The 11,500-nt window shown below is 41.0% G+C and overlaps 1 pseudogene; it reads left to right on the forward strand.

Moving 5' to 3' along the window:
* The first annotated feature begins 4,700 nt into the window (after positions 1-4,700).
* LOC147442427 (uncharacterized) lies at positions 4,701-7,440 on the forward strand (annotated as a pseudogene).
* Positions 7,441-11,500: the final 4,060 nt, after the last annotated feature.

An 11,500-nucleotide genomic window follows, 5' to 3' on the forward strand; every position in this document is an offset into this window, starting at 1 on the left:
ACATGTTTGTGAAGGTTGTATTTTGGGTAAGATGCAACATTCAAAATTTCCAAAGGATGGTTCAAATAGGGCCACATGTAGGTTGCAGCTTGTGCATAGGGATGTTTGGGGGATGTTTGTGGGCCCATGCAACTCCGTCCTTGGGCAATTATATGTACTTCGTTATTTTCATTGATGATCACTCCAAGCATGCATGAGTATATCCGCTTAAAGCTAAGTCCAAAGTGTTTTTGTGCTTCAAATAATTTTTGGCTATGGTTGATCGAGGGGGGAATATATGTCTTATGAATTTAATGCATTTCTAGCTAGTCGTGGGATAAAACACCAATGTATCGTTTTGTATACACCTTAGAAAAATGGTGTTGCTGAGAGAAAAGACAGGTCTCTCATGAAAATGGCACAATGTATGGTCAAAAGTCAAGCTTTGGCGCATTTGTTCTGGCTTGAGGCCAGAACACGTAATGGCTTGAGGCCATTACGTGTGCCACTTATGTACTTAACAGGTGTCCTACAAAAGCTTTGCAATCTATGAATCCATATGAAGCATGGCTTGAGGCCAGAACACGTAATGGCTTGAGGCCATTACGTGTGCCACTTATGTACTTAATAGGTGTCCTACAAAAGCTTTGCAATCTATGACTCCATATGAAGCATGGCATGATAGAAACCCTTCCATTGAGCACGTGCGTGTTTTTGGTTGTTTGGCTTATGCTTTGGTGCCACAAACGCAACGTATAAAATTGGATGAAAAGGCTGTCAAATGTATTTTTGTTGGTTATAGTGCTAAAAGCAAAGGTTACATGTTGTATCATCTGCAAACAAAGCGTATCTTGGTCTCACGCGATGTTGTGTTTGTGGAAGATTCTGTTCAGCCCTTGCTATCATGTACTAGAGACAATAATGTAAGCTCATAGGACATTTATGATACTTTACTGCCTCTTTTCAGTGGTGGAAGTTCGAATGTAAATTCCAATGAGAAAAATGTACAACATATGGGGTGTTGGATCGAGTGCAGGAGCGAGAAGAGAGAGTGCAAGAGAGAAGAGGGTACGCAGACACAGGTGACGGTGAGCCTTGCCCTTCTACACAGCACACACTATATCAAGATGGTGTGTATGGCTCGTAATGTATAATCTATACGGTTGGATAAAGAAATTGTAAGTGAGTTAGTGATGGAAGTTAATGACGGTCAGTCGGACACACGCTAGCAAACCCAACAATCTCCCATTTGATGGCCAATCTGCGAGGCCAAAAGAAAGAATGAGTGAGGAAGACTACATATCACCCTATGCCCATCAACTCATGATAGTGCTGAAACTGATGGCTGCAGAGACTTTTTGTGAGTGCATCCGCCATGTTGTTTGACGTATGAATCTTCACCAAGTCAAGATTCTTGTTTGCTAGGCACTCCCAAGTGAAGTGATACCGCACAAATCACAACGTGGCATCACGTGAAAAACTACATGCTCGTCTAGTAGAAAATGCATAGACAATGTGCTATCCCAAGACATAAAGTAGTCTAAAGGCAAGCTAGACTTAAAAGTGACATGCATGTCACATGCATAATCTCTAGCATATGTCCTCATAGTAGCACCATGCATATGCCTCTTCCGCTGCCTCATACGTCTAAAGCAATGGTGCCTAATATGCCCATCGTGGCCGGAGGGCCAACATGTCAATCGCGATCGTGAGCGAGAACTGCCTCTAACTGAAGTGTCTCCATATCCATGCCAAAAGTATGATAAACAATTCTCGAGATCACAAGACTCTCCCACCCGAGAGAAAACTACTGTCTCAAGCAAAGAAGGTGGTGAGCAAACAGTCAAGCTCACTAGCCTCCGCAATAGGCATACATAATTGGAAAAATTTTGGAGAGTCTCCTGTGTAACTACATCAAAAAACTCAACAACAAATCGCAATGGAGACAACAACAAATGCCCAAATGGCCAATCCGGGAATGTACTCGTCCGAAATCACTTCACAAAGTCATACACTGAGCCAAACCGCTCTAGCCAAAGTATCACTCAGCGGTGCCACAAATGACATACAAAAACTGCTACCAAAATATGTCAATGAATGAACAATGTGCCAAAAAACCCTAGCATACACAACTTGTGTAAAAGTGGGAGTCAAAACTCAACCACTCTCAAGAGTAACAAGAACTATACTTGTAGAGTAACACAAGCTCGTGTATGGTTGAAAAAAATGGGTGCAAATCAGTCTCGAATTCAGATCTCAAATAGCTGAAGAAACAGGTCACAAATGTGCCGCAAATTAGCTTACAATGGAGCCATGTATAGGCACCTGCAAAGAGGGAACGATGGCTGAAAATTCAGCTCACAAATGACCCTCAAACCTGCTTGTAAACCTATCAATGTGACAGCTAAGCTCAATCACAAACTATAAGAGAGAATATTGCAGATACACATAAACCATGGTGAGAATCTAGGGAAAATCTGGCAAAGTTTTTCCTAAAAGCTGAGCAAAAGACTCAAGTACAATCTCTACCATAAACCATAACGCTACTCAATGCCAATGAGTAGAAATTCCAAAATGGCTCCACATTTTCACATACAATGGCAATCCGCACTCAACGTACATCAACAAAGTGACCGCGCATAAGCAAGCGCCAAAGTGCTCGCCAAAATGCATGTACAATGGGCATCAACCATGCACCATAAGCATATGCAAACCCAGTTGCAAAGACCATGAATCCAAGCACAAAATGAATGCCAAAGTATCCTGTGAAAACTTGTGAAAGAAGCTCCATTTGTGTGCACACAAGCTCCAGTTGTGTGCTCCAAAAAACCGCGTCTCTCAAGAGACCGCTTTGATGGTGTGTAAACGCCTCCGTGACTCTTTGCCCAAATCTACCAAAAACCCTTGAATCACAAGCTCTGCACAAGCTAAAATTGCATCTTCAGCTCAATAGTTTTGTACCTAACTTTGAGCACCTGCGGTGCTTCCACATACTATGCAAAAAAAAAACCTGCAATTACTAAATACAGTCAGTCTGAGCTGAGTATCAGTAAAATGGTGAGGAATTTGCAAAAAGTTTCTTCTGCAAAGTTGTAGACCACGTCAAAACGGATGGGTTTAGAAGGCTGAATATTCAGACCTGTCTTCTACAAGGAGAAAAACAAATCTGAAAACAGTGCTGCTGCGCACATAATTTTTTAAGGTAGCACCCTCACTTACACACAATCTTCCTCACTCCTTACTGAGCTTACAAAAGAGCATACATCACTCTCAATTGAGATCACAAGCTCCCATTGCATTCTCACAAAGCTTTCAAGCTTTCTTGATCTCTCCACTACCACCAAGCTCAAGCTGCCATAATCGAGCTCCATCGCTTTCATCTCACCGGGAAGCCGTCACACGTGCGTTCGCCAAAGCTCTGATACCAATTGTTGGATTGAGTGCACGAGTGGGAAGAGAGAGTGAGAGAGAAAAGAGAGTATGGAGACGCAGGTGAGGGTGAGCCTTGCCCTCCTACATAGCACACACTATGTCAAGATGGTGTGTATGGCTTGTAATGTATTATCTATACAGTTGGATAAAGAAATTGTAAGCTAGTTAGTAACGGTCGGTCAGACACATGCCAGCAAACCCAACATGGGGTTTTTTGAAAATGTTACAGATCAGCCTATTATTGATGTAGATGTACATGATGTACTTAATGAGGAAAGGGATGAGAATGAGCAAGCTAGAGGTATGTCAAAATAGCTAGTGCATACTTTGCTGACAGTAAATTGAATGCACCTTTGTCTAGTAGTACTCGTTTAGGTTCTCACCATGCATCTTATGCATTAGATTATTATGCTTTGGCTGTGTCTAGCTTATGTGATGTTGAGGAACCTTTGTCTTTTGATGAAGCACAAAATTCAAAAAATTGGATGGCTGTTATAAAATCAAAATATGATGCACTTATAAAATTTGACACATGGAACTTATGTGATTTGACTCCTGGAAAAAAGACCATTGGTACGAAGTGGGTTTACAAATTGAAACATAAGCCTGATGGTGAGAATTATCGCTATAAGGCTTGATATGTTGCAAAGGGATATGCACAACAAAAAGACATAGATTATGAAGAGACTTTTGCTCCCACTTGTCGTATGACTACTATGCATTTTCTATGTGCATTGGGAGCTCATTTTGGTTGGGATGTACGTCAGTCAAACATTGTTACAGCTTTCTTAAATGGTGACATATTTGAGGAAGTTTATGTAACGCAGCCTCACGGTTTTGTCATTAACACTAGGTTGGTAACAGGACATATTTATGTCCTAGGACACTTTTATGTCCTGTTAACTCGCAATTTTGCCCGAATTAATTCTAAAAATATAAATAGGACTAGTACATGGGACCAATCCTCAAATTTCTCAAAAGACTTGAAAAAAACATGGAATTAATTTCAAACCGGTTGCATGCCAGCAAGGTTGGGTAATTAACTCAATGAATAATTCAATTGATGGATTTTATGACAATTGGCCAATTGTCCATGGCATCGTGCAAGAAAAATGCTTCCATGCACGTGCCTAGGCTCTAAATTGGGGGCCCATCTTGACCGTAGGTTGAAGAGGGGATCCAAGGGTTGAGGGTGAAAGCCCCAAAACCCAAAATTGAGTAAGCCCTTGAGCGGGGTCTGGCAAAAATAGATTTTTCCCCTCTTGGAGCTGCCGAATTTTGCAACGTAGATGGCGTCAAATCAGAGGCGTTATGCTGCAGAGGAAGTTGGTTGCAGACGCGCTGGACGCTACCCACAGTTTTTGCAAGCCCAAGAAGGTGCACTCTTGCAGGTCCCGGCAGCTTGGTTTGGGGCATCATGGGCTAAGCAAGAATTTGGAGAAAAGCATACAAAGGTCTTTTTTTTTGGTGTCCTGCAAAAATACTCAGTTAAAAAGCAGAAGTTCTCTTGCCGATTTGAGGGGGATTCAAAGGATTATTCAGCTTCATGGGATGATGTTGCAGAATTTATTGTGCGGAGCTCTCAACGGGTGCATTCTCCTCAAAGAAACTGTGAGGTAAGACAAGAATCTACACCTCCACCTTCTTCATTTGAAATTGGTGAATCAAGTCATGCACCTTTGCTATCAAAACGTAATTTGGGGGCTGCAAATGATTTTGATGCCTTGCTTGTTGGGGTGGAAGAGAACATAACGCATGTTGAAGAAGAGGCTGAAGAGACTCCACTTGACCCAACCCCACTTGGTAGGCGTCCTGGAAGACCACCCAAATCACGTAAGCGGGGTAGACCAAAAGCATCATGCATGCCTGCAAATGGCACACCTGAAAATGTATCACCCGAATATAGTAAATTTGCATGTGGTGGCCGACCTAGAAAATATAAACCTTCTCATGCAGGGGGCAGACCTGGCCCTTCAAGCATCCCATTTGATGTTGCTAATGATGATGAAAGTGATGATGAGCATGCATCAGAAGGTGAGGGGGTTGAATGTGGTGACAATGAAGTATTGGAAGCCGAGGATCCTGTACTTGATGACTCTCCTGATGGAGATGCACATTTTGTTGATGTGATTCCTCCACAGTGGAAGAGTGGTGATGAATTAGAGCAAGAGCCACATGATACATTTTGGGCTCTTCCACCTTTCAATGGTGTCAAGGGACCAGACTTCGGACATATGCCACGTGAATTTTGTGAGTTTCATTTGTTTTTGATGCTCTTTCCACTTGACCTTGTTGATCATGTTATTAGTGAGACTAATGCATATGCTGAGAAAGAGAGGCAAAGGTGCGGCCGGTAGCATGACTCCATGCGAAGATGGGCTCCAATAGATCGGCATTCTTTCCTACGCTTCATGGGTGTAGCTTTGGGCATGGCACTACACTACATGCCGTCAAAGCAACGTTATTGGAAAGATGAGGTAAGAGGCTCCCTTCTATTTCCTAATTTTGGTGAAAAGATGAGTCAAACTACATTCCATCAAATCAAAAGGTTTTTGCATTTACGGGACAATGCACAAAGACCACCTCGGGGAACTAGAGAGAACAGGTTATGGCAATTGCTTGAGCTAGAGGAGAGGTTGAATTACACTTTTCAAAAGCATTATAATTTAGGTCAATGTGTGACTGTGGATGAACGCATAATTCCTTCTAAGTGTAAATTGAATCCATGCAGAGTTTACAATCCCAAAAAGCCTCATAAATTTGGTATCCAGGTTTGGAATCTATGTGACTCCGCCACGGGGTATAATTTTGCATTTCAAATTTATGACAAGATGCCATGTACTGAATTGTCTTTTTATGTTGTTGCAAATTTGGTGAAGACATTGCCAAGAAAAGAGCACCATGTATTCTTTGATAGGTGCTTCACATCTGTGAAGCTTTTGGAGCACCTAAGAAGTGAAGGTCAAGGTGGCACCGGCACTTATGTATGTAACAGGAAGCACTTTCCCGCCACCCAAATGTTGCATTTGGGTAAGAGAGCACGGGGTGCTTGTCGGTTTGCTTATTGTAAGAAGTAAGGTCTTGTTGCTTGTTCTTGGATGGACAAAAAAGAGATTCTTTTTGCTTCTAATTGCTATGGTGTGCAAAAAGGTGAGGTGTTGTGCTTGGTTGGTGATAAGAGATTGCCTTTCTCATGTCCGGCACTTGCCGTGAAATATAATGCATGCAAGGCTGGTTGTGATGTCTTTGATAGCATGGTTCTTGGTAGTGGCTATAGCTTGCAAAGTACAATGCACGGTTTTAAGTGGTTGCATGTAGGTTTTTGGGGTCTCATGGATTCTGTTTTTACAAATTGCTGGATTATATGGAAGGAAATGTATGGCAAAAAGTATGTGTGTAGATTTGACTTTATGCTCCATATGCATGAGCAGTTGGTGGACAATGCATTTTGGCCTTATGTATGCAAGAGGCCAGTTGTTGAGGATGCATACAATGGTCACTTTCCTATCCGTTTGCATGATGTAGCAAGCAAGTACTGTGTCGTTTGTTCAGCTAAGCGAAAGAAGCTTCTTTCGGAGCATAAGGAGGTTGATAGCTCAAAGCCATCACGCACCATTTGGGGGTGTGGTAAGTGTCAAAAGGTTATGTGTGCTGACCCTTGCTTCAAGGAATTCCATGCAAGGGTTGTTATCGACTTTCTTTATGATGGGCGCTCAAGAGTCTCTAGACGACGTCATCCACCCTTATGTAACTTCTTTGTATCACTCTCTCTTTATGTGTGGGTATTTTTTGCATACATGGCTGGTTTTTGTGCTCATTGACTCCCTTTTTTGTTTGTTTGCAGGAAAGCTTTTGCAGGTGGGATGCTATTGGCTGGTTTTTGATGTAAAATGCTGGTTTTTGCTGCAAAATGCTGGTGTGTTTTGCTACAGAATAGGTTTTGTGCTCATTGACTCCTTTTTTTGTTTGTTTGCAGGAAAGGGTTTGCAAGTTTCAAGCTATTGGCTGGTTTTTGCTGCAAAATCCTAGTTTTTGTTCATGGCTGGTGTTCGGCGATGGTTGGTTTTTGTTTATGGCTGGCTTCTTATCATGGCTGGGTTTTGTTAGGTATGTCTATCATGCAAAAGCCTTTTGTATTAGCTTTCTTCTTGCTTGTATGGATGTATCATCATGGTTTTTTCCCACTTGTGATATGGTTATGGCATCATAAGCTTGCTCACCTTTGCGTCATGTTTATGGTATCCTGCAGGCAGCGGCTTATACCTTCCTTTTGGTAGCAGCGGATACACATGTAGTGGCTAAAGCAACTATTACATGGAAGATTGTGTTTTGATTGCAGTGGTAGCAGATAGTGATGATAGACATTTTGGCAAGTTTTAGTGCGACATGGATATTATGTATCACCTATATGAGGCATTTTGCCAAGTCTTTTGTCACTCGGAATTGTGCTTTGCATTGCTGTTTCTACATTAGGCTCATGACATGCTTGGTTATGGAAGAGATTCTAAATTGTGCCAGACTTGGTGATTAGGTTTCTTCATGTCTTTGCCTCGTCAAGTGTGTTTCACCATGTATATCTTTGCATCACGTTTGTGAGGTGCTTTATGCGTATGTATTGAGATGATAATTTATCTTGCCATGTATTTTGAACATGGAATTGCAACATGTGCTAAGATATGGTTATTATGGCTTTAGTCATCTTGGTGCATAGCCCTATCAACTTTATCTTTGTTGGTTTAATTCTTTCTATCTAATGCGACCTGTTGATAGGTGCATAGCCCTATCAATTTTATCTTTGTTGGTTTAATTCTTTCTATCTAATGCTTTTGTTTTGTGCTAGGCTTGATCATGGCCAAATCTGCCCTTCATCCTTAGAGAAAATGATAGAAACTCGGTTCGCAGAGTTTCGTATGGGTGTATGCGGTGCGTGCGTGTGGGGTGTGTGTGTGTGTGGGAGTATATGTTCTTGCGTGGTTCTACACCCACTATTGGGTGTTGATGAAGTTAGTAGGGATGTCGTAGTATTTGTGGATACTATGCATGATGTACTAAAGGGTTTTATCGTCTTGTGGTTCACAACCATGAGCTTATAGCTGCACTTTTTTGTTATAGGTGAATTTGGTCTTTTACTGGATTCATCTAGGTATATATTAGTCGTCTTGGTCTTTATCTTGCCTTGTATTTTTGTCGGCTTTTATGTTTTTGTTGAAACATGGAATTGGAACATGTGCCAATTTATGGTTATTATGGCATTGTTGCCTTGTTATGGCTAGGGCTATATTACAATGCAATGAATAGTTTTGAAAATGTTAGAATGCTTATTATGGATACTGTTTTGGCCAATGTACATATGGTTCTTTTCCAAATGGTTGTATGCTATTGTTCATTAGGTCTATCTATCCTTGTGACTATGTTCATTGTAACTTATGCTGGTTGAAGAGTGGTATGTGCAAGTTTGTGGAAGTGTGGTGGTAATACCAACAGGTTATGCATGTTGAGATGGAAGCATTTGTTTTTGGTTATAGGTTGGGACCTTGACATGAGTGGTATGTGCAAGTTTGTGGAAGTGTGGTGGTAATACCAACAGGTTATGCATGTTGAGATGGAAGCATTTGTTTTTGGTTATAGGTTGGGACCTTGACATGTTATCTTTGTGTTACTTTGAACGGCTCTAATAAGAGATTTCTTTATCTTTGAGGAAGAAAATACTTTGTTCTATAATGTTTTTTAATTGCTATCGTGCATATTATTTTCATGCCATCTCTTTTTCATTGTGTATTATATATACCTTATCATTAGAGCTTGATACAAGCCTCCAATTTTTTTCCTCTGCAATATAACCTACTAGTATTACAGTGTTTTGTAGTTGGGAAATAGAATGTCGTGAATAATCTCCTTCTCATTATGAATGGAAAAGGCAAATAATTGGCTTCTTTGTGTCGATGACATCTAGGAAAGAGTTATAGTTCTCATGAAGTGGATGGTATACTAAATTGAACTCTCATTCAGGTATTTGTAGGCCGACATGTGCGTACACCCCAGACTGTCTAAAAACATGCTAATTTGGAGTAAACTGTAAACCATCTAGTAGAATTTTTGAGGTAGTGAGCACTCATTTATTTGAAAGCTATAATATTGTAGATCCCTAGAAAAATGTCGAAATGGCTAGACCAATTTTTATTTTAGAGTACCAAGCGATGTACTAATGAGATTCCCTGTTTTTTGCTGTTTGTTCAAATGCACTTACTTTGAGAGCTCGGTTCTCCCATTGGATTGTACATTTCACCATACTTATAATTTTTCCAAAAGCACATGGGTATTGTGAATGTGCTGAATGAAGGGTTTTGTGAATGGAGTCATCTTCTAGGAATTGTAAAGTTTTTCTTAAACCCTGCAAAGGACACTTTTATGTCCTGTAGGTTACCAACCTAGTGTTAAAGGGCAGGAAGATGAAGTGTGCAGATGTAAGAAATCTTTGTATGCTCCTTGTGCTTGGTATGAGAAGGCTAACACTCATTTGGTCAAATGAGGCTTTCGTAATAGTCCAAGAGAAAGAACATTGTATGTAAAGCGTGAGGGTGATGTACTTCTCATTGTCGTTCTCTATGTGGATGATTTGATGATCATTGGACCAAATGAGAGACATATTGCTGAATTTAAGGCTGATTTAAATGCTACTTTCAAGATGAAAGATTTGGGGATGTTGGATGATTACTTGGGCATATAGTTTAAGCAGTGTGATGGTGGTATTACCTTGTGTCAGATAAGTTACATAGAGACATTGCTATGTAAGTTTGGACTTGAGGATTGCAAACCTATTGTAACTCTCATGGAAACATGTTTGAAATTGAGTCTTCATGATGTTGTCTTCATGATGTTGGTGATCCTACCGATGTCACTCTTTACCAAATTGATGTTGGATGCCTTGTTTATGTATGCAACATGAGGCCGAATATTTAGTTTGTAGTCTCACAGGTCAACAGATTTATGCATAGCCCAGGTTCCAAGCATTGGCAGGCTATCAAGAGGATTTTTGCTACCTGAGTGGAGCTTTACATCTTGGCTTGTTTTATCCCAAGGGGGGAGCATTGCCACTAGATTTGCATGCTTTTTTGGACTTAGATTGGGCTGGTTCTTTTGACACGAGAGTGTCCACGAGTGGTTTTTGTTTCATGCTCGGCAATTCATGCATATCATGGTTGAGCAAGAAGCAACCTACTATGGCCACTTCTAGTTGTGAGGCTGAGTACAAGGTAGTCTTCATAGCTACGATTGAGTGTGTATGGCTCATACACCTTATGGATGATTTGGGTGTTGGACAGGACACTGCCAACATCATCTACACTAACAGCCAAAGTGCGTTGGCAGTTGCGAGGAACCCAATTTTTCCATGCTCGCACAAAGCACATTGAGGTGCATTATCATTATGTTAGGGAGAGACTCCCAGCAAGAGAGATCAGCTTGCCTTATGTGCCAACACAAGACAACCTTGCAGATCTTTTCACAAAGGCATTGTCTTGTGAGAAGTTTGAAGCTTTCCGCAAAGCTTTGGTTTACTCCCCTTTGTGGACTGATCTTGTACTAAGGGCATGGCCCTTCCCTATACTCTCTGTGCCAGCTCGCGTTCATTGCATCACTCCCAGGGGGGATTTGTTACCATATACATGTGGTAGTGATGTGTGTGAACACACTTAGAATGGCCATGGCATTTTTTCTCTCACTAGGAGGTTTTTTCCTTGTGCATTGTATATATGCCCATCATTCTAGGGCTATCTATCTCTTCATTGCACACTAAGTAATACACTCCCTGTTGTGTGCGTTGAGCTTTACAAATGCAACATCAGCATCACAATATTCTTTCAGAGAAGACTCAACAATAGTTGCATTTGTATTGGAACCAGTCTCTTTCTTCTTAGCCTCAACTTAGGACACTGCTTGATCAAGTGATCATTAGATTTACAATAATGGCAACGCATCTTCTTTTTGCCTTTTCACTAGAATTCCCAGATGAATTGTTGCTAGCAGAGGCATTAGGAACAATTATTTACCACTCGCACAAGAACCATGAGAAGTGGGTACATTGCTATTA

The sequence above is a fragment of the Adiantum capillus-veneris genome, chromosome 14, assembly GCF_014529385.1.
Source record: "Adiantum capillus-veneris isolate H3 chromosome 14, ASM1452938v2, whole genome shotgun sequence".
In the NCBI taxonomy this organism is placed as follows: domain Eukaryota; kingdom Viridiplantae; phylum Streptophyta; class Polypodiopsida; order Polypodiales; family Pteridaceae; genus Adiantum; species Adiantum capillus-veneris.